The sequence below is a fragment of the Lygodium microphyllum genome, chromosome 12 (genome assembly GCF_053477565.2).
Source record: "Lygodium microphyllum isolate KBCC chromosome 12, Lygodium_microphyllum_v1.1.10, whole genome shotgun sequence".
NCBI lineage: Eukaryota > Viridiplantae > Streptophyta > Polypodiopsida > Schizaeales > Lygodiaceae > Lygodium > Lygodium microphyllum.
Genome location: NC_141146.1, coordinates 123,157,446 through 123,182,697, shown reverse-complemented (window position 1 = coordinate 123,182,697; position 25,252 = coordinate 123,157,446).

The following is a 25,252-nucleotide window of genomic DNA, read 5'->3' as shown; positions in this document are numbered from 1 at the left end:
GGGAGGGGTATCCACGACCTAAGAGTGATTATTGAGAGTGATTTTGAGAGATTGTAGTGAGGATATGATGTATTATTGATGGAGTGAGAGAGAGAGTCAGAGATAGCCAATTCTACTGAAACAGAGTGATTGTATATGAGAGATTGAGAGAGAAGACTATGAAGATATTGAAGATGAATACTATGTGATGTATTTCCATTCTAAGATGGTGTATTCCTTTGCTTTCTTTGTTCTATTGATGGATTTTGTGAAGATGTTGAAGAATATGGTTGATTCTATTAAAAATCCGTGGGAGATCTACATGATGCTGTATGAAGATTTGTTGTGCCTGGTGTTCTTTTCTTCATTGTGGTCATATGAAATATGATAAACAAGCTTGTTGATGTTACAAGATAGATTTTCTTGCAAGAGAATTCCCTTTTCCTTGGTGTTCCTCTCGGGGCTCCATGACCCTCCCTCACTATCGAAGATCCCGAAGGGGTGCAACCAACCGACCCGGGGGGAACTTTTCCCACCTCCCGGTGATTCGGAGCCCGTGTAGGGAGCCTGTCATGCCATTTTATCCCTCACACAGGTACAGTGAGTGGAGGATTGAGGATTGAAGACTTTCCAGAGACTCAAGTACCTACAGGACCAAAACAGGGTAAAACAGGGAATTTACAGGTCATTTACAAGGTATTTACAGGTGGATACAGGTACACCCTTCATTTCTGAAGCACAGGTGCAGGTACTACAGGGTACCCACAGGTCATATATATCCCTTTGCAGGTTTTGGTAGCCATTTGGGGTTACTATCTTGCATTACAGGGTTAAAACAGGGCACTTACAGGTCTAGACATCTGAAATTCAGCTACAGAATTTTCTGTCCTAAACCTGTTATAGCGTGCTATAGCTCATCTCGAAGAGGGTATTGTTAGCTTTGATTCACATAAAAAAGTTCTGAAATCGGAGCTTCCTAGCCAAAGTTATAGCCATTTTACTGACAGGGGGTACTGCAGGACTGCACTAATATGGCAGGACATAAAGACAAAAATAAGGTCTAGGAGGATTATGCTCAGCAAATCAGGGATTCCATGATGGATAGCACACTTTAAGAGAACCCTGAAGAGCTTCAACAACAAGGAGAAGTCAGTTTGCTCAATAATACTTTGTGTGCCCATGAACAAAGACATAGGGAACGACATGAGGCCATCTTGTCAAGAATGGAGCAGATGGTTCAATCTACTGATTAGACCAAAGCTTCTATTGATAAGTTGGTAGAATCCAATGAACAACTCATGGCACAAATTGCTAAATTTATGCAGTTGCAAATGGCATCAAAGGAAGTTAATGAGAAGGCTTGTTCAAATAGTGGCCCTTCAGTCCCACTTCAGCCACCTAACCAGAATGGTCATGGAAATGGGATTATTGGAAGAAGAGGCATTCCAAATATTCATTATGAAGTGGGAGAAGCTTCACAAAGGCATGATGACTATTTGGGCAGTTTGAATGGGGCCAATACTCAAGCTTTTGGACTGCATACTCAGAATTCCAGGGGTACTTTACAAATAGGAAGATTACATGGTAATTCTCAGCCACCTGTTGGAAGATTTCAGTCTCAATTTGGAGGTTCTGTACTTGGAAATCTTGATCAGCCAATTTTGGGACAGCAACCCTTTCATGAAAGAGAATTCAAGGACAAAATTGTTTTAGCCAAATTCAATGGCCAGTCATCTTCACCATCAGAATTAGAGGAATGGACCTCTAAGATGGAGTCCTACTTTGATATATATCCTAAAACTGATGATATGAAGATTCACTTTTCTTCCTTGCACCTAGAAGGATTTGCCCATACTTGGTGGAGATATATCAAGAAAGAGAATGTACTTATTGAGAATTGGGAAGCTTTCAAGGCACTTATGACTGAAGTCTTTGTTTCGCCTCTTGAAAAAGAGAAGCTAGCACGAAGATGGTATGGTTTGGAACAAAGGGGCCTAAGTGTAAGAGAATATACAAACCAATTCCTTAACTTGACCATGTATGTGGAAAGCATCAATGATGAGGCCAAACTACACAAGTTTATGTATGGTTTAGAACCATCTTTGTCAGCTGATGTTATGGTGCAAAATCCTACTTCACTTTTCAAGGCTATTGAGCTTACGGAGCGCTATGGAAGAAAGTATAGGAAAGAGTCTTCATTTTAGCCAAGTTATGGACAGCCAAGGACTGTTTTAAAGCAAGGACAAGTTGGTAACATTTATGGCAGCAATCATATGCCTAGTGGGAGCTTACGGGTACCAACTTATCCTCCATTTAATGCTTCTAGGTCTCAAAGTAATTTCAGGACAGCAAGCAGGGTGACAACAGGCCTAAGTCCACTTCAACTAATACAAATCCTAAATCTATTCCCATGGATCTTTACAAGGAAAGGAAGGACAAGGGCTTATGCTTCAAGTGTGGAGAAAAGTATACTCCTGACCATGCTTCAAAGTGTGTATACAAAAATATCAAGCCAAAGCTTCAGAGTATGCTAGTTTTTGAGGACTTTGAAGATGACATAGATGAAGCTAATGCAGTGACAATCAATGCTGAAAATGAAGATTTTGAGGATGACGGTGGACAGGAGTACTTTTATGATCCAGCCGACTCTTTTCCTTTTGATCCAGGCGGAGATGTTCCATTTGATCCTGGTGGATCTTGTGATGAGTCGCTTGCTGCCACTAATTGTTCTATCTCTATGGATGCTTGGACAGGATCTAAGAGCCCTAATACATTTCGTATGAAGGGAAGCATATATGGAAAGCCAGTGTTCATTCTGATAGATAGTGGCAGTACTCACAGTTTTGTCAATAAATCCATTATGGACAAGTTGAATTGTGTTCCCACAGACTTATAGCATCCCATTAGAGTACAAGTGGCTAATGGTGAAGAGGAAATCAACACACAGATTTGCCCACAGGTTTCTTTGCAGTTGGCTGAAAATTTTGAAGTCAAAGTAAACCTGATCACTTTGGAAATGGGGCCCATAGATATTGTACTTGGTTGTGATTGGTTGATGACATTAGGCAGGATTACTATGGATTTCTCATAGTTATATATGGAGTTTTTCTCCGATGGACAGCTCAGCCATTTACAAGGAATTCCTAGTAGATCTGATTTTCAGCTTATCACCATTCAACAACTCAAGAGAGAGTACAAGAAGCGCTCACAGATATTTGTTTTGCATTTGAACAAAGAAACACAGGATCAGCCCAATAATTCAGCAAACCATCCAGCCTTGACAGCTCTTCTTGAGGAGTATAGAGATTTGTTTGAAGTACCTACTTCATTGCCTCCTAAGAGAGCAGTGGATCACCCCATTGATTTGGAGCCCAACTCAAAGACAATCAATAAGCCACCTTACAGACTATCAAAATGTGAACGAAAGGAAGTAGCCAAGCAAATCAAAGAGCTTCTTGAAATGGGATTCATTGAACCAAGTTCTTCACCTTATGCATCTCCAGTCCTGTTAGTCAAAAAGAAATATGGATCTTTCAGAATGTGCATTGACTATAGGGATCTCAATAAGATAACAGTGAAGAACAGGTACCCTATACCCAGGATTGATGATTTGCTTAATGAGCTTAAGGGGGCTCGATTCTTCACGAAGATTGATTTGAGATCAAGGTATCATCAGATTCGCATGAGAAAGGGTGATGAAGTCAAGACTGCTTTTAGGACTCATCGTGGGCTCTATCATTTCTTGGTGATGCCATTTGGGCTTACAAACGCTCCAGCTACCTTTCAAAGCCTGATGAATAAGATCTTGCAACCTTTCCTCTTTCAGTTTGTCTTGGTGTTCTTTGACGACATTTTGATCTATAGCAAGACTTTACAGGATCATTTGTCACATATGAGGAAGGTTTTTGATGTGTTGAGACATCATAGGCTTTTTGCTAAGGAGAAGAAGTGCTCTTTCATGCAGACTGAAGTGAAATACTTGGGGCATATAGTCAGTGAAAAAGGAATACAGGCTGATCCCAAGAAGGTGCAATGCATAAGAGATTGGCCAACGCCTACTATTACTACCTCTCTTAGAGGATTTCTTGGTCTATCTTCATTCTATCGCCGATTTATAAAGCATTATGCGGCAATTGCACCTCCTTTGACTGACAGGTTGAAGAAAGAGGCTTTCTTTTGGGATGCTCTTGCATATAGCAACTTCAACTAGTTAAAGGAACTACTTACTTCTGCTCCTATCCTAGTATGCCCGGATTTCTCCAAAGAGTTTACTATACAGTGTGATGCTAGTGGCCGTGGCATTGGGGCTGTTTTGCTTCAGGAGCATGGAGTAATTGCATTTGAGAGCCGTAAGCTTACAGATAAGGAGATGGCCATGAATGTTTATGACCAGGAAATGTTGGCTATCCTGCATGCAATCAAGAAATGGCACCATTACTTATATGGCAGCCGATTCAGAGTACATAGTGATCATCGAGTACTCAAGTATTTCCTTACTCAGTCAAATCTCACTCCAAAGCAATGACGATGGGTAGCTACATTACAGAATTATGACTTTGACATCACTCATACAAGGGGCAAAGATAACATAGTGGATGATTCTCTTTCTCGTATGTGGGCCTGCAAAGTGTCAGCCATGATAGAACTACATAATGATTGGATTGAAGAACTACAGGAGGCCTATTTTTTAGATGAGGAATTCAGCCAAATCTTTCAGAAATTACAGCAAGGTCTTATGGAAGAAAACTCACATTACCAGCTTAAAAATGGTCTTATTTGGTGGAAGGGCAAGATTGTTATTCCCTCTACTTCTTCTTTCAAGCGAAAAATTATGGAGGAGTTACATTCTTCGCCTTTAACTGGACACTTGGGAGTTTTCAAGACTTATGACAGGATCAGCAAGAGCTTTTATTGGAAAGGACTATGGAAAGATGTCAAGGACTTCGTTATGAAGTGTATGCCTTGTCAGCAAAATAAGGATAGCACCCATAAGCTAGGAGGTTTGTTACAGCCATTGCCTATTCCTACGGGTGAATGGACTCATATTACTATGGACTTTATCACTGGCTTACCTACTACCAAGAAGGGGTGGAATAGTATTTATGTGGTGGTTGACAGACTCACCAAAGCAGCTCATTTTATCCCAACAAAAATTCAGTTTATTGCTTCTCAAGTGGCCAATCAGTTTATGGAGCATATTTTTAGACTACATGGATTACTGCAGGTGATTGTCCATGATAGGGACTCAAAGTTTATGAGTAACTTCTAGCAAGCGGTATTTACATCTATGGGCACTAAGTTAGCTCCATCTATGGCTTATCATCCCCAAACTGATGGACAGACAGAGAGAGTTAATAAATCGTTGGAGACTTATCTTCGCCATTTTTGCTATGATGTCCAAACCTCATGGGATTCTTGGTTACATCTGGCTGAGTTTGCTTACAACAATTCCACTCATGCGAGCATAGGAGTTTCACCCTTTGAGGCTTTGTATGGTTACAAGGTGCCCTTACCCACAGTCATCTTTAATGAAAAGATCAATCCTCATGGGAAGGAAGAGTTGGAAAGAATGCAGACCCTTCTTCAGCAATGCAAGGTGAATTTAAGGAAGGCTCAAGATCAAATGAAGATGTATGCTGATGAGAAGAGGAGGCCTTTAGAGTTTCAAGAAGGAGAGCTGGTTTTGTTGAAGGTGCCCAAATCCAAGTATTCTACGTTGAAAGATGGATCCAGTAATAAGCTTGCCCACAGGTTTTATGGCCCTTACAGGATCCTTAAATGGATTGGAGATTTGGCATACAAACTAGAGCTTCCCTCTTCTACAAAGATTCATAACGTCTTCCATGTTAGTCAGCTCAAGCCCTATTATGGTGATCCAGTGGATCTAGTTGATGAGCTGCCACCTATTGATGAAGATGGTCTTGTTCAGTACATCCCAGAGGCTATTATAGGTCAGCGCGAAAAGAAGCTTCGATCATGTTCTATTATGGAATATTTGATCAAATGGAGAGGTTTACCCTCTGAAGAGGCTTCTTGGAGACCTGATTCTATATTGGATGACTATCCATACTTGAGTATCCATACTATCTTGTAATGGTCATTCTTCATTCATTTCCCATTTGTAAAGCTGTAAAACAGAGTAGTACTCTGTTCTATCCATCTCCTCTCTAGTTGTTTCTAGGTTTGTTTTTGAGGACAAAAACTTTTGGGAAGGGATGGACTGTAAGAAGCTGGGAATAGCAAATAAGTGTTAAAAATGTTAATATTATGCCATGTCACACTGACATTGGTATAAAAGGAGAGAAGATGTAATTTCTCATATCTTTTTGACACATTAATACAATTACAATCTTTCTCTCCCTTCTTGCTCACAGCTTCTATGGCTTTCTCATCTTTCTTGTCTTTCTCTCTCTAAATCTAGTCTTTCTCTCTCCTCGTCACTCTTATTTTCTCTCTTCCTACAGTCTTTCTCTCTCCTTTGCAGTCTTCTCTCTCCTCTTTCTCTCTCCCTAGTTCTCTCTCTCTCTGACAAAGATTTCTGATTTGAAGACGCACGTAGTTTTGGTCATAATACCTTGATTCAAACCAGAAATTGCATTGCACAATCTGTTTCAGTTTGAGAAAATGAAACAGTGGAGAGTAGTCAAAGAAATATCCTGATTCAAACCAGAAATTGAACTGCACAATCTGTTTCAGTTTGAGAACATGAAATAGTGGAGAGTAGTCAAAGAAATACCTTGATTCAAACCAGAAATTGCACTGCACAATCTGTTTCAGTTTGAGAAAATGAAACAGTGGAGAGTAGTCAAAGAAATATCCTGATTCAAACCAGAAATTGAACTGCACAATCTGTTTCAGTTTGAGAAAATGAAACAGTGGAGAGTAGTCAAAGAAATACCCTGATTCAAACCAAAAATTGCACTGCACAATCTGTTTCAGTTTGAGAAAATGAAACAGTGGAGAGTAGTCAAAGAAGAAGAGGGGGATACAACCGCCAAAGATTAGGGCTGCAACACCTGTAGTAAGAGAGGGGCGACATGAGCAGAGATAAAAACGCAGAGGATCAGAGATGTAAAACCTGCAACTGTAAAAACGCAACAAAGAAAACGCTTAGGTTAGAGAGTTAAGTGGCAGAGAGAGGGAGGGGAAGAGAAACTCATTTTGAAAAACGTCATGATTAGTTGTAAAGACCGACTCATGAAACAAATCATTTAATGTATCACACTATTCGAATAACCATAACTTGTTACGGAATACGAGTAGGTTTAGATCTTATTTTTGTGTCTATTTTTTAATTTTATTAAAGATTTCAAGTCACGATTTTTTCAAAAATCACATAATGGCTATACCCTAGGCCGCCGGTATCTACTGGCAGCCCCTAGACCTCGCCGTTGGGGGCATTGCCCCCAAACCCCCACCAGGGGTGCTGCCCCCGAACCCTCAGTGGGGGCATTGCCCCAGACCCCCATAGGGGGGCGCTACCCCCCGAACCCCCCGTTGGGGGCGTTGCCCCCAAACCCCCACCGGGGGCGCTGCCCCCAGACCCCCACAGGGGGGCGCTGCCCCCCCCGCCCCCGACCCCGCCATTGGGAACATTGCCCCCAAACCCCCATCGAGGGCGCTGCCCTCGAACCCCCGCTGAGGGCGTTGCCCCCCGGACCCCTCGTTGGGGGCGTTGCCCCCAAACCCCCACCGGGGGCGCTGTCCCCAAACCCTCGTTGAGGGCGTTGCCCCCAGACCCCTACAGGGGGGCACTGCCCCCCCAACCCCCCGTTGGGGGCGTTTCTCCCAAACCCCACTGGGGGCGCTGCCCCCGAAGCCCTGCTGAGGGCGTTGTCCCCAGATCCCCACAAGGGGGCGTTGCCCCCTAGACCCCCCGTTTGGGGACATTGCCCCCAAACCCCCACACCAAGGGCACTACCCTCGGATCACCGCTAGGGGCATTGCCCCCAAACCCCCATCAGGGACACTACCCCCTACTAGGGGTGTTGCCCACATACCCCCACCAAGGGCCCTACCGCTTAAATCCCCCATTGGGAGCTTTGCCCCCAAATCCCTACAACAAGCGCTATCTTGAAACCCCAACTAGGGGCATTGCTCCCAAACCTCCACTGAGGAAGACATTGCCCTCAAGCTCTTACTAGGGGCATTTCTCCTAGACCAGCTCCTTCCCCCTCGCCCCTCCTTAAGAACCCACCATTGTGATATTGCCCCTATTTCCACAGCTAGAGATTTTTCCTACATACTCTCTATCCTACCCTACTAGAGATTCTACTCTCGAACTATCACCAAGGTGGGTTCAAAATCCTCAATGATATTACACATTACATATTAGATACATTTAATATACATAATCTTACAAAATATGATTTAATATATTTAAATTATATTTATTAATTATTAATAAATTAATTTAATATATATATATTTTAAATTATATTTTGATAATATATTTCATAATATGCACATAGTACGATATACTAATATAACATGATTTAGACTAAAATAGTATAACTTAAAAATAAAATGTAATATGATACATTTTACTCTTATCAACAAGTAGGTAGTATAAGATTTATAAATATTTAACCATGATAAAAATTATATTTCCTTCTCAAATAGCTTCTAATTGATGCTAAAATTTCCTCAATATTTATAACTTTGTGTCATAGTGAATGAAATCTCCTATTCTTTAGAGGTCATTGTGGTTTCAACATTTAAGCACAAGGTCAAAGTTTCTCAAAAATATATTTATCCTTGTTGTCATGTGGAATACATGAAATAAAGGTTTTGATCATTTGATCAAATATTTTCCAATGGAGATCACAAAATTCATTTATTGTTGATTTACAATAAATGCTTTGAACATTTGGCTAAATCTTGTTCTATGGACATCACAAAAAATTATTATTCTTGCTATCATCTAGGTTAAATACATGTTTTGACCATATGGCTAAATCTTTTCTTGTGGATATCACAAAGAATTTTAATCCTAAGTCTTGTGTAAAATAGTTACAATAGAGGTTTTGACCATCTGGCTAAATCCTTTTCCATAAAGATCACAATGAACTTTTATCCTTGTTATATGTATTTGGCTTGAGTTTTGACCATTTGGCTAAATATTTTTCTATGGAGACCACAATGAGCTTTTATCATTTTTGTCATGTGAAATACATACAACAAAGGTTTCAATCATTTGACTATGTTTTCCCCTATGGGGATCACAAATAATTTTTTATTTGCTATGGTATGGAATACATACAATAGATTTTTGACCACGTGGCTAAATCTTTTTCTATACACATTATAAATAATTTTAATCATTGTTCTCGTGTTGAATAGATATAGTACAAGTTTTGAACATCTGCTATATCTTTTCCCAATGAGAACACACAATGAAGTTTTTGCTTACTAAAAGAGTAGCTAACAAAATAAAGTAAAATCAAGGCAACTAAAAATAATAGAATAAACTTTTCTTATTTACTTTAGGGCGGCACAATTCATGAGAAAGTTTGTTTTTGGCCATATGGTCAAATCTATCCCCTTCTTTCTGTACGATGTTTCCATTAATACTTTCTATTATGGAAGTTGGACTCATTCTATCTAATGTTTCAATGAAATTTGATACTTCATTGTATTTAGCAATTTCATCACTATTTTCTTCTTTCTGAGAGGTAACAACATACAAATGATAAAATCTCCATTTTCTCACTTGTACAGGTATCATGAATAACAAATTTTATTTTGGAGAAACTGTGAATTTGCTAGTTGATCATGAGATTGTTGCACTTGGTAGAGTGCATGCAATATTTCCAAATGAGACATGCCATGGAGAAACACTTGAAGATGGATATATTTCAGTGGCTATTGATAAATGTTTAAATGTAGCAGCATATTTGCCATTCCCAACAATTGATGCAATGAAGGTTCATGAAGCTATAGGTGGTTTTGCAAAATGGGGAAAGAAAGATGTCGTGGTTGTTTCAAACTCAATAACAATTCATGACAGAGGAGATGATTACGAATCATACCATGTCCTACCTTTTGAGGATATTGATGTGCTTAGCATTCGTGAAAGTTGGAGAGAACGTAGAGTGATGCTATGGACAGAAGGCAACACTGTGTGTGTTGGGATAGGGGTTATATTATTGCCTTTTCCATATGATGTGATAAACTTTGAATTGCTAGGAGAAGAGGATGTTGGTGTGGTGGTAGATAAAGCCCTTGATCAAACCACAAGAACATACATAGATGACAACCTCCACTGTGTCACTTTGGAAAGATGACCTATTAAACAAGTCACCTTTGATGATGGAACATCACTGCTACAACAACAATCATACATGCAATTTGTCTCTACAAATGCTTGTGCCAAAAACATGGAAGATACCAATGAAGATTATGTTTCTGCAAAAAAATCAATTTTTGTTCAGAAGAGATTATATTGTATGGTCAATAGAAAGCCTCGAATTATTGCCCCTAAAGGTGCAAACTTGAGGACTTATATGGACTCCATTTCACAGGTTTCCATGATTGATTGTTGCCAAGAAAAGTGTTGTCAGTTTGCTGATAGAGAAGCAATGCAACAATTACGTAAATACTTTTGGGGATTGCAATTTGAAGACCGCACAAACTATGTTTATGACAAGTTTGAATCATCATGCAGGATTGATTACTTGGGAACAAGGAAGTACAACTTTATCTTCAATGGACAAGTGGTATGTGGAAGGGCATGGTATGAGATTCATGGAATCCCAAAGACATATTTTTACAGGTACAAAACACAATCTGAGCATGGTGTGAGGAGGGCAATGCATGGAAACAAGGGGGTAATAAGAGCAGCTTGGGATCACACAGAGATGGGAAGAGCCATCCTTAGAGACTTTGTTAAGAAGAATGCAGAGCAAATGCCACACAAGAGTAGAACCATGCAAGATGGATCAAGGGAGACACAATTGGTCATACGTGATGTTTATAAGTATGTAGATATATGGGCAGAAGTAAATACAACATTGAGTGGTATTGGATGTAAGCAAATGTCCTTGTCCACCTTCAATCGTATTTGGAACACAGAGTTCAAGCATGTAACCTTAGCAAAGACAAGTGAGTTCTCCAAATGTAGTATTTGCTCAGAGATCAAAGAGCAACTTGCAGCAACAAAGTGTCTTCAAGAGCGAAATGTGCTTCTAAAGAAGCGTCAATGTCACATGCTACAACAACAAAGTTGTCGGAACATATACTACAGTTGGCGCTTGGCCTCAGCATTAGATCCAGATAAAAACTTGTGCATCATACATGATAAAATGGACCAGCAAAAGACAGCTATCCCTAGGTTAAGGCTTCGATCAAAAGAGATTGAAAGATCTACTCAACTACTAGTTTCTTTAACAGGCATGATTACACATGGACATAGAGAAGGTAGATATGGACATTTCTCACTCGATCTGTGGCCTCATGATCCTAACTTCACAATTGCCTCATTGTCATTGTGCTTTAGGAACTTGGAGCGACTACATAGGCATGCAAATCGTGATCTACAAGTAGATGGAATGCCAAGATCAACCTCTGTGCTACTAAATGCCCTCAACTCGAAAAAAGCACTAGACCACCATCAAGGTGTTGCACAAAATAAATCATGCATGGAAGATAATACACCACAGGATGACCATCATCATTTCAAATGATTGCCAGAGAACTTACTTCTTCAACTTGATAATTGTGGGTTAGAAAACAAAAATTGCTATCTCTTTGCATATCTATCATTGCTTGTTGCACGAGGAACATTCAAGATGATCCAGCTTGGGTTTCTCATGGTGGGTCATACACATGAAGACATCGATGCAATGTTCAGAAAATTTTCAGAGAAGCTAAGGACGAGCATGGCCTTCACTTTTCCTCATCTTATGCAACATTTTCAATCATGCCAAATGACTAGTCCTACACCTTTCTTATTGACACATGTGCCTGACTTTAAGAGATACATTGAGGGATACTTGTGTGATTCGAAAGATACACTTGTCGGTCACTCAAAACCTCTTCAATTTCGGTTTTATATGTAAGGAGATACACCTATCATGCAATACAAGATGTATCCAAAGTCCCTAGACTGGTTACCAAGAGAAGGTGGCATTGGATTATGGAAGAGAGACCTTGCAGGAAAGCCTACTCTTCCAAAGGGTGTTCCAATGTTGCTGCCCATGTTTGAGTACGTTAAGGATCATCAAGAAGTAGTAAGTGGAGTTAAAGATTATTTGAAGTATTGGGAAAGATGGTCAAATGTACAAGGACCTGAAGCAGAGTTCACAAAGTTTATAACACCAGTGATTGATTATTGGAAACATATGATCTACGCTCTTCAAACTCCAAATGTCCAAGAAGATTTATTTCATAGATTTTTGGCCAAGAACACAAAGTGATGTAACCAATATAGATGTAGATAATGTAGATGACTTCATTGGATTGGAAGAGTTGAATGATCACTATTGTGGTTCTCTGAGCAAACGACCCAAACATGCATTTGAACCAATGCTTGATGTTAAGAAAGATGACTTTGTGCTTGTTAGACCTTCAGATCCAATATATCCAATATGGCTTGGTGTTGCACAAACTGAGGTCGATACAAATAGACATTCCAAAAACTTCAACAAGGTACGTATACAATATTGGGCACCAGTTTGTAGTCGTCAAAATGCTACAGATGCAGAGGTGTATTTTAATTGTTGGGATAAATATTGGATGTGCAACAAAAAATATCCTAAACGATGGGAAACAATAGATAGCATTGTCTTCTCTTGGATGAAGAAAGGTACAAAATCTCCCAAAAAAATCAAAATTCCCCCAAAGGTTGTATTGAAGGCTAAAGAAAGTCTACATGAATCCATCGATTGAAGATTTTCCTTGAATATTTCAAGGATATTAAAACTAAGGTGTTTATTAACACCACCTTTTTGAGTTTTTTTCAATCTCTTGGAAACAACCATAAGCAGTAATATGTTTAATTGCACCAAGTTCCAAATTAATGAAATTCCCAAAATTCATGAAATCCATTTTGATTTGGTTTTCCCATATTGATGGGAAATTCCCAAAATCCCGAATATGGAGTTAGTGTGAAGATAGAAGAGGTTAATGTCACGCACGTCACTGATTTAGATGACGATTACATACTTGCAACTTCTTCATGCGATGCCTTATAGACTTTTGAGATCCACTCTATGTATGCGCAATGCTGGCTCTTGGATTCGGGTGCGTCATTTCATGTGACACCCTGTAGAGATTGGCTTCATACCTATCGTACTATGTTTGGTTCTGTGTGCCTTGGTGATGACAGGTCTCTTGACATTGTGGGCATTGGAGATGTTAGCCTGCAATTTCCTTCTGCAGCTCTTTTGTTTTGCATGATGTACGTCATGTACCTGCGTTGACTCGTAGCTTTATGTTAGCTAGACAGCTTGATGATGCAGGGTATTTTGTGTCTTTTGGAGACTTTGCATGGAAGATTACTCGTGTGGTAGGCTTGTACTTGCAAGAGGTGCGAAGTCTGGCAACCTCTATCCCTTGTATTTGGAGCTACATTGGATCATGTTTTGTGTGTAGGTTCTATTCCCCATATATCCCTTTGGCATGCTCATTTGAGGCATATGTCTCTTAAAGGAATGAAAATGCTCCATGCTTTGTAGTATCTTCTTCCTTTTGACTCTTTGCATTTTGATTCTTGTGATCATTGTTTGTATGGCATGCAAACTAGAAATACACATAAAAAGTCCGGTAAGAAATGCATGGGTGAGCCCTTGGCTCTTGTGCACTTAGATGTATGTGGGCCCATGCCTTCTCAGTCACTTGGTGGGGCAAAGTACTTTGTTACTTTCATAGATGATTACTCACATAAGGTTTGGGCTTATATCATTTTTTGATAACAACATGAAGAATATTTAGTCACTTTTTAGTCGAAAAATAATAAATTCTAACTTTTTAGTCTCTACAAAACAAACATATCAAACTTTATTTTATGTTTATATGCATTGAAAGATACTAACGCACAACATTTATGAAATTGTTCTCTCTTACATGATATCATTGAGGTTGGCCACAAGTTGATGCTCAATGTGAAGAGAGTTTCATTGCATTATTGATCTTATCCATAGAGCCAAGTACTTCCTACTAGATTAATGTTAACAACCCATCATTATAATCCAAGTATAGAGCCATCAAGCATGGTTTTTTTATAAATACTATAACCTTTACAAGTCTTTGGTATCGAATCAGAGACTCATGGCCATGTACGAAGAAATTCATGTCAATATTAAAATATGTTTTAGTCTCTCAGCATCCATACACATTATCAATGTTTACATCATACATACGTGGGTTAACTATTTTGATTAAAATTTCTAATGATTGTGTAGGTGGATGATATAAAAATTTATAAAACCCCCTAGTATTTAGATGAAAGCCATGGAAAAAATATAAAATAAACCAATGTTGAGAGACAACCAAAAAATCCTGGGAGTGGAGCAATCACTCATGAATATATGTGATTCAAAATATGGTATTTTTAAACTACTATTTTTATATATTTTTACATATAGAAGGGTGTCATATAAATGGACTATTTACAAATTGAATAGAACACGGTTGTATTTTATTCAAGAAAATTTCATAGATAAGGGTATTAATAAATAGTCTTTGAATACACATGATATAGAGGATGTATATAATAGTGAATCTCTCAAGACCAAGAAATGATATAATTAATATAAATTTGTAACATTATAAATTAATTTTACCTTATTCTACTCACATAATACTTTGCAAATCCATATTGGTGTAATAATCTTTCCAAAAGCAACTTGTGAATTTATCCCTCTTCTCTTTCTGCAACCCAACTTTTTTGCTAACTTAATCAATTCGAAGCTCATTTCATTCTAGGAATTCTAAACATTTTGATTGACTACATTTAGACTTGTACTTCTACTTTGTAGATTGTTTTATAGGAAACAACCACTTTGTGTGAAAATTTTCATTGTACCATATATTATTCATATCATCCAACTCACTCATGACTCCTTTAACTTGTTATACCAACTATGTCCTTCAAATGAAGGTATTTGTCCACATTGAGTTCCTGTAATAAACATGCAATTGCCACTTGGTGTAACATAATCCTTACAAGGATCATCATCAATAAGTATGGTTCATGCAATGTCACACACAAATTGCATAGTTGTTTTTTTCAAGAGCTTGAATCATGCTTCAACATCTAGCTTCTGTAGTTATTTTTTTCAAGAGCTTGAATCATGCTTCAACATCTAGCTTCTGTAGTTATTTTTTTCAAGAGCTTGAATCATGCTTCAACATCTAGCTTCTGTAGTATATACATTTTCATTTTGTCAAATCTATAGTAGTTATCCTTATAGGAGATGAAAAAAAATCCTAGACTATACCGTATTTTTAGCTCTAAACTTTTAACCATTAACACAACTTTATATCCTTGTGTAGTTGATCGAGTCCCATCACTAGATACTTGTTATGGCCATATTGTGTTGGTTCATGAAGTGATGATGGTTAGATACAATGCTTGAATAGTAATCCATTTAAATCTAGTGCCACTGTTATAATTGACTTCTTTGTTGTGCTAGCTTGGCCATGTAGTCAAGCTTGTAACAACTCTCTCTTTGGTCGTAAGCCTTAAGGATGTAGAGCTCGAGCATGTACAATAGCTTAGAGTAACCCTCTCCTTAAAATCTCCTGACATCATCTAGGCTAAGCTTAGCCATGTGCTTAAGCTTGTATCAACCCTCCGCCCTCGAGGGTTTTACTATATATATATATCCTCCATATCACATGTGTTCAAGGCCTATTTATAAATATCCTTATCTATGAATTTTTCTTTAATAAAACACACCATTTTTTGTTCAATATGTAAGTAGGCCCTTTATATGAGACCTTCATATATGGAAAAAATGTATAAAATGGTATTTTTAAAATCTCTTATTTTGAGCTTATGTGATATATACATATATTCATGAGTGATTCCCCCTCTCCACCACCCTCCAAGTATTTCGCGAAGTTTAACATTGATCTTGATCTAAAAGCTTAATAAAGGATCATCTCTGAAGCACAAGAATTATCAACACATCAAAATAAAGACACAAATCTAATAAATGATCATTTCTAAAGCACTGATGAAGCCTAAAGATGCTCCAAATTCGGCACTCTAACACATCTACATGAACCATACAATACATCAATATAGTCTTATAATGCTTTAAAAAAAATCTTATATTCATAGAACGAGGCCATCACTCTTGAAGGTCCTAAAAAAATAGTGATCAGGCTAAGGCCAATGTACAAAAACCAAAAGACTATAATTAATAAATTGTTTTATGAAGGGGTGTATGTGGAGGACGATTGGGTATGCTCCTTGGTATACCCCTTCTCTCTCACATGCAACTTCTTGAAGGGGCAAATTTTTTTTACAAAACAGTTCTCTCTCTCTCTCTCTCTCTCATGGAAATAGAGAGTGATGAAGAAGGAGAGGATGTTGATTCAGATTCATGCTTCTTTTCAGTTATATTCCACGAGCGAGAGATGAAATCTCAACATACACTTTGCTCTTGTTGTGTTCCCGAGAGAGTTGTTATTTCCATGGTCCATTTCTGGTGCACTGGCCGGGAATACAGTCGCTTATGGGGAGATATTTAGCGAAAGATACTCATGAAATGGATGGCAGGGTACTATTCAATATAGCTAGGACAATGTGTCAGAACATCGTGGGGCAGGAGAGGGGAGGTGGTGGGGGATCGTATGGAAAGGATAATATTATTCGTGAATCAGAAGAGGGAGGAGAAGATGAATCGGGGGGGGGGGGGGGGGGGGCGAAGCAACAGCAATAGCCACAACAACAAGAAGCCAATATTTATGAGGCCGGGGGCTCGACGTTGATATCGATGCAAGTCCTCAAGGATGTGCGCATGTTTGTTGGGACTAGGAGTATGAGCCCCTGCGGTCATGTGGATTGACCCCGACCATAAGCACCACACCATGCTGTGATTGGCTTGAGTGCATGGCTTGCAAGCTGGTGTGCCCCTTTGACTACATCCAGGACCTCGTCAACCCTTTGCTACATCTCTCCCTACAGCACTGGCCCGCAACTCCTGGTTTTTACCCACCCTCTCCATCATTGATCATAAACCCCGCCACGCCACTGATGGATCATGGTCGTTCCTATTAGGAAGCGTAGCAACTAACAATTATCACCAATTAATTATCCTTATTGGGAGTCTTTCATTGTCACAATTCATTATTCCTTATAATTTCCAATAATCTTATATATACACAACTAAAAGAGTTTAATGATAGAGAATGTTTCTATGCAAAAGCATTCTCTAAACACTATGGCTAAAGCATCCTCACTATCATGAAGAAGATGGTGTTCGTTTGCTTTTGAAGTGTGCAAGCTCATGGCAAAATCTTGGGATGGCATCCTTGGTGTGGTGGTCCCTAGGTTGTCTCCTATGGCTTCGGCTTCGTCATCGATGCTAAAGACATGTTCAATGATTTTGTGGTTCTTCTTCTTTGTCCTTGCCGAGGACAACTTCGCAATTGTGTTTGGGGAGAATGGTGAAGACTAAAGATGCTCCAAATTTGGCACTCTAACACATCTACATGAACCATACAATACATCAATATAGTCTTATAATGCTTTTTAAAAAATGTTGTATTCATAAAATGAGGCCATCACTCTTGAAGGTCCTAAAAAAACAGTGATCAAGATAAGGCCAATGTACACAAAACCAAAAGACTACAATTAATAAATTGTTTTATGAAGGGGTGCATGTGGGGAATGATTGGGTATGCTCCTTGGTATACCCCTTCTCTCTCGCATGCAACTTCTTAAAGGGGAAGTTTTTTTTTTTTAAAAGCGGTTCTCTCTCTCTCTCTCTCATGGAAATAGAGAGTGATGAAGAAGGAGAGGACACTGACTCAAATTCATGCTTCTTTTCAGTTATATTCCACAAGCAAGAGATGAAATCTCAGCATAGACTTTGCTCTTGTTGTGTTCATGGGAGAGTTGTTATTTCCATGGTCCAAACACATAAAAAGAAGACACATCATTTTTTAGTTTGGATTTACAACATTCATATAAACTTTTCTAAAATCATTACAAATTATAGATTTACTCTATATTCATTCCATCCTCCTATGGTAGAAGGTTTGCCACATCTTTTAGATAATCTGCAAGTTTTTGGTTTAGAGTTTGTTTGTTTTTCTTACTCGTATCTCCTTACTACTTGTGGCCTCTTCTCTTGTTTGAACCTTCTCTAGTAGCTTTATCCAAACCGAGATGTTTGATTGAGATTTTACCCATGTCATGATCAATGTTTCATGTACCTTCTCAAACGTTTCTACCAAATATGTCACACATTTCTTGAGTTTCTAGGACTACTTTCGCTATATGTCCATGAAAGAAAGCATCCATGTTGTCGTCTTCAACTTACAAAATCTACTATTACATACATGGATCAAGTGTGTCTTTTGTTGGAGGTCGCCTTCCACTAAATTATAAATATTAATACTAGTCTTGTAAATTGCCACAAAAGTCAAAAGTGGCTACAAGCCACTTTAGTGGCTCAGGTCCTATTTCACTATATTTGAAATAACATGTGCATATGCTAGCAAGACTAGATTGGACTTTACTAACATTGTAAGTCAGTAGAGTAAAAGATTTGGAACAAGTTTTAAGTGAAAATTTATTTTATACAAAATTAGATTGTCAAAATAGCACTCAGCAATCCTATTTGGAGATCTTAAAAAATTTGAGAGTTTTTATCTAATTCCAAATCTCTTAATGGAAATACATTTTATATATATCCAAGCTATATTTTACCTAGAAGTTTTAGCTTGATTTTTAAAATATGGTTTTGATTAGAAACACTAAATTTATTCTATTTTTTACCGCAAAAATGATATTAAAGCTAGACATAAAAATATACACTTCCTAGCTTATTTTGACCCCTTTTTTTTGAATTACTATATTTATTGGTCACATTTGCATAAAACATTTCTTAATCTTTCTTATTGATGAGAAATGCAATTTTTCTAAAGGGTCCAACTTGCCATAAAAATGGCTTTTTTGCTACAAGGCTAGTGTTAAGATTTAGTTTATCTTCATTTGAAACACTCAAGTATGTATCAAAACCTTCATAAACATGTCCTATGGCAATAAATACAAACATTGATAGAATGTTAGGGACATGCTTGAAGGATGCATGATTTGTTATACATGCCATCCCAAAGAATATCTTATGCTTCTAAGATCCCAATTTCAAGGCTCATTGCATCACCACAAAGCTCTCCATTTTCACAAGGCCAAGAATAATGGTATCTTCTACAGCATGCATGAGTGCCTCGAAAGACTTAAAATACATTTGAAAATCCCATGATATCTTTGAAACACGTCTCTCAATTTGGTCAATTATACATATGCCCAAAGATAGACTTTTTCTGACAAAGCATTTTTGTAAGAAAAACTCACCCTCCATCTCAATACTTTCCATATATACTTTTTTATTTGAGATCTACTTCTGGCTATTGTTGTTATGAAGGAGGCGGGAGAGAGAGAAGAAAAGGAGAGAGAGAGGGTGCAAAAGAGAGAGAAAGACTGCAGGAAGAGAGAGAAAGAGAGTGGCAAGGAGAGAGAAAGACTAGAAAAAGAGAGAGAAAGACAGAAAGAGAGAGGAAGAAGCCATGAGAGAAGGAGATGAAGATGAAAGGAGACTTGTATTAAAATCTGATGGTCCAATGTTAAGTCCCTTACATCTTATATACCCACCAGTGTAGCAGGTATTTTCCTTCATTATTTTATTCCCATATTTCCCCCGTATTCCCCATCTCTTACATTCCATCCCCACCCAAAGGTTTTTGCCCTAAAAATCAAATGGGCACTTAGTACAAAATAGGGCAAGGCAGGGCATTCCAGAGTACTACTCTGCTACATGATTACAAGGGGTTATTCAATAAATCATGTGGGGATTATGTATGTATGTTGGGTCATGGATACAATATGATGTATGGGCATGATTGGGGAATAAGAAAAAAATCCCATTTTGACCAATATTTAGTGAGGAATTGAGTGATGTAGATACTGGACAGCATGATGTTTACTACAGGACCCTGTTGTAGTAAACCTACAATAACTTTTGATAGTAAACTCCGATCGAGGTGTTTGTCACATAAAAATGGAGCTTACTTTGAGTACTTTCAGCCCATGTATGACATTAAATGCTGTTCATAATTCAAAAATCAAATCTGGTTGAAAATAGAGAGTTGTCTGCAACCTTTCCTACACTAAAATATAGCCATAGATAACCAATCTTTAGCTAAAAGAGTTTACCAAAAAGAAGAAATTACCCGCAAGATGGATGCTGGTTTAAATGAGATCCCAAGCAATCTATTAGCCTCCTAGATCAAAAGGTATTCCGTCATAATGATTGTCCAAGAGAAGACAATGGCCATCAACCACATACTCCAATCCACCTGGATCAAATGGATACAAGGAAGTATCCCCATAATCAAGTCTATAATCATATCCATAATCTCCCGGATCATAGGGAAGCACAATGCCATCTTCATCTTCATGTATGCCCAAATCATGTATTACATCATCATTAGACATATACCAGTCATCATAACCATGATCAAGGTACTCATTATCAATTGCGTTCAATGGCTGTTGTAAACCTTGATTAAGTGTAAAATGATGCTCAAGAAGGTCATCATGAGGTTTCTCCAAGAGTTTAAAATCTTCAGCATAACCATCTACATCTGTGAGTGCCTCATGTGATTCTTTAGCTGATATGTCATGAGCTTGTACATCTTGCTCTTCATTGTTCCCTTCTTGTACATCTTCTTGGTCTTCTTGCTCTTTTCCCTTCAGTTGAATCTCCAACCACTTAGAGACATTGGCATTACGTGCGTCCATGGTGGCTCTCATTTGACGCATTTCCTTCACCATCTTAGCATGATTTTTTGTATTGTGTACATCGTCTTATTGATCATGTTGCTCATTATCCCCTTCTTGCTGTTCAGCTTGCTCATTAGCACCTTGAAAAGAACTCATCATTTCATTTGGGTGATCATGAGGTATGAACTGATTGGGATATAGGCTACCATGGTAGTTATGAACTTTTTGCTCATCAAAGCTAGAAGGGTACTAATAAGCATGACCATTATTGTCATGTCCATAAGAATTAAGGTGCTGAATTAAGGAAGGTTCACATGTATAATCATGACTATGTTGCTGAAAAGGTGGATGCTCGTAAGCATAAGCATGTTGCCCATAATAGCCATTTTGTTGCCAAGGTTCAATGGAATGGTACTCTGCATTATGACATGGTACATCATATCTATAAGCATTAGCATGTTGTTCAGATGTACTTGCATACTACTCATGTTCATTTGCATGTTGCTGTTGTCCATATTCATAAGATGCATGCAGTTCATAGTGTGTACCATCAGCATATACATGTTGGCCATAAGCATAAGCATTGGGTGCATAATGCCCATGAGAATACTCATCATGAACATAATACTCATCATGCTGTTGATAATACACAAGGTGATGAGAATCCATACTTGATTCAAGTCTTGCTCCTTTTTCTTTGACCGTCTTCATAAGAGCAATATATCGATCAATTAAAGCTCCAAGTTTATCAATATTAGCCTGTGTTTGAAGCCAACCTTGTTCACTAGAGCTGGAGCTATTGAACTCAGTTGCCATAACCTTTATAGTATGTTTCCTAGCCACCAAGATACTTCAAATTGACAAAACCCAAATACCAATGCTGTGAAAAAAGAAGCTATGACTCTGCCACTTCAAGTGAATGGAGCAAATTCAAGTGTATCCCTGTCTGATGCAAATCCTCAGCATCAATGTAGCCTCTTCATTCCAAATAATTGTGGCCTAGAAGAAAGTATATACAGTGGAGAAAATGCTATCCCAAATGGTTTTCATCAGTCACACCAAGACCTTTGTCAACTCATGTAGATAGGCTTTGTAAATGATATGCCATGCTCATTCATGTTAGCATGTAATAGACAACACATATACAATTGGCATTCCTACAGATGGCTCAATTCTGAATGATGAACTAGGTTCTGTTCCTTGTGATGTGATGATAAGCCACAATTGAAACTCAAACTTCAATCCTTCATAACCTTCAGCAAGTTGCTGGCCATGTAACTATCCAGCTTTCCCACATGCTCCATCATAGCAGTAATGATTTAGAACCTATCAATTTCTCTGAATCCAACATTGAGCTTGCAAGTATGAGGGCATTATCATCAAGTGTGGAGGAACTCTTTCTATGTATTCTTTAGTTATGCTAAGTTGCTTTCTTCTTCAGTTATGCTACCACCATGAACATGTGCTCCATATGTGTAATCCTACAATGCATGACCCAACCACAACAATTGACCTCTCAAGAAAACCAGCAAAAGCCAAGTCTTTAGGTGCAAAGTAATTTTCAACCAATGAAATGGACAATCCGTAACCTGCTACCCCTTATCAATCAAGGAAAGTGTGTACTGTTCAAGTAGATCAATGCGTATCAATGCCACAACTCCACACAAAGCATTGGTTGTTCCATAGCAAACAACTACAAAGGCTTCATATCCATCACAAGCATACATTACTCCTCCATCTACTTCATAGACATTTGCAAACAACATTGCTCAGTGAACAGACATTAGTCCCTAAATGCAATTAGGGACTCCAGAAACTAGCTATGAGTAGTCTATAAGAAATGTATTGGTCTATTGTGCACCGCTTTCCCTGTTGAAGGAGGTTACCAAAGGACATTCTTCCCCAGAAACTCAAAATTGAATTCTATGATTGGGTTGTGAGTCCACAGGAAGATGACTTGTTTGAAGTGATCATGCTCATCAAGCACTACATTTGGACTTCACATATGATTTTCACAAACTAGACCTATTTCTGGCATCCATGATGTCTTAGGAGCCTGGGTTTGTTGAAGAGTCAAATGCACATAGTGATAGCAAACCAGTTTCTTTGAAACATGCCCAAAAGTTTGTCTCTGTAGATGACACTGATGTTGAACCTACCAGCCCTGATATTGACAAAGATCCTTCTGAATATTCATCTTCTGAATATTCCTCACCCTTTTCAGATGGGGAAGATCACGTTACTTTGTGTGTCAGGGTTGCCACTCTAAAAAGAAGAAGATCAAACTCTAAAGAAAATGAGAGTTTCTTGGGAGATGCCTATCTGCAAGACCGAGATGTTTTGGATCATTATCACAGGGAGAGCACAAATCCTGTGTTGATTACTAGGATTCTGTGAGGCTTACATGTGTTTTTGTCAATAAGAAAAGCTTTTGAACCATTGCTAGATACCAAAAACTACAAGCTTCTTCCTAATGAATCCACTTTTTTCCAAGCATCATTGGAAGCATTGTTATCTCCCTTGGTGATCTCCTTAATGCTTTTCAAATCTAGGAAATTGTCCAGCCATGCCCTTAGCTGAGGTAAGAGTCAAAATCTGCTTGTTTGAAGCCCTTGTTACAACAACAACAAAAGACTTCATCATAACCAGCATCCTCCCCATAGATTGCAACTATTCAGAAGTTTCCAATTGTGATCCTTCCAAAGCCTGAAACCTCTGACCACTACTTGAAAGCCTCACTTGTGGCATGAAACCACTAGATAGATGAGCCTTGCTTCCAGATTGATTAGAGCTTCCTCGATGATTAACTATCCAATCATTTGCACAACTGCAAGAACTGCTACACTGTCTTCTATGTGTTTCAAGTTGGCTTTGAGGGAATTCTCAACATCTGGTCTAAAAATTTCATCAAAGAAGAACAAAGTGCCAAGCCTTGAGCTTCTAGCAAGGAGCGGTATGCTAAAGCAATTTGCACACACTTTGCTATTGCACGAAGGCCACAAGATGCTACAGTAGACAATAAGGCATGCCTCTTAACTAGTGAAGCAAAGTTTGTCATTCTATTTGAAGCCCAAAGAATAAGTTCTAATGCATATGCTACTTGATCTCCAAAACTGACTGGAAATCCTACTACTCCATTAGGTGCATGAAGACCCAAAGTGAAGCTTGAACTTGGTGTAGCTCTTCAGGCCTTTAAGAAGAAAGAATAAGTGTGGCATCAAGTCATGCAAACTCCTTTGCTAGATCCTCTCCAATGGCTTAACTGGCTCTAGTAATCTAGACTATTCAACAGCACTGCATCATGCAGGGCCTTGCCTGAGCAAAGTGAGATCACCATCTACCGTTGCAAACTTGTAGATGAGCCAAGCTACAATTCTGTGCCTTGCATAGCTTTGAATCTAGGTACTAAGTAGTACTTTGCACAAATTGCCTTCATCGAGCAAGTTGCCTGCACCCTTTAAATCAATGTTCTTTCTAATGAAGGTCTTCCTACTGTTGTTGCTCATAGTATGATGCAAAATAATAGTTCAAAAAAAAAATGTTCTACCTCTAGTAGCCAAGAGTGTGGCTTTTGCCTTGACTGCAACAGCTAGTGAAGGAATAGACCTTTTGATCTTGAGAGCATATTTCTTCAGTAGTGAAGCATGGAGGGAATGGGCTTGTATTTGATGGAGTTGAACTTAGAAACCTGAAAATGTGTAGCATAAGTAGTTTGGTTTCATCTTTAATTTCTTCTATGTATTGCCTCTCTGCGATTTCCTTTGTAAGGTTAGAAGTTGTGTCTAGTTCCTTCCTAAGAGAGTTGTGAAGGTCTTGAAATTTGCTTCTTAACTGGTCAGAATGCCTCTTGCAGTGCGAATGCGGGGTAGGAGGAGTTGAAAGTCCTCCTCTAAGCATCATCTCGGTAGAGTCTCTGCTATGGTAGGATTATTGAATCAAGGCAGTCATGGCATTGGTCCATGGGGCATGGCAAAAATCATCCAAATCAAGTCTTTGTCTTTGTGAAAGTCCTTCAGTTGAATCTTCTGGTAGAAGCTTCAAAAGCTCCTCTCACATTATCTTTTGGAATCCAAATATATATCCAAGAAGGGCAAATATATCAGTCTTATCTCCAGAGGAAGTAAGCTCCTGTACAACCTGATCACTGAGTCTTATCTGAGGGAAGTTGTATAAATCAAGCTCCTGTAAAGCAACTTCTACCTCAACAACATGTCGAAAGGACACATTTGTCTGTTTGAAATCTATAGGAGATTGCATAGATTATAGTACCACAACCATTTGCTCTCGCAACTGGCAAGAGGGCTTCTTCGT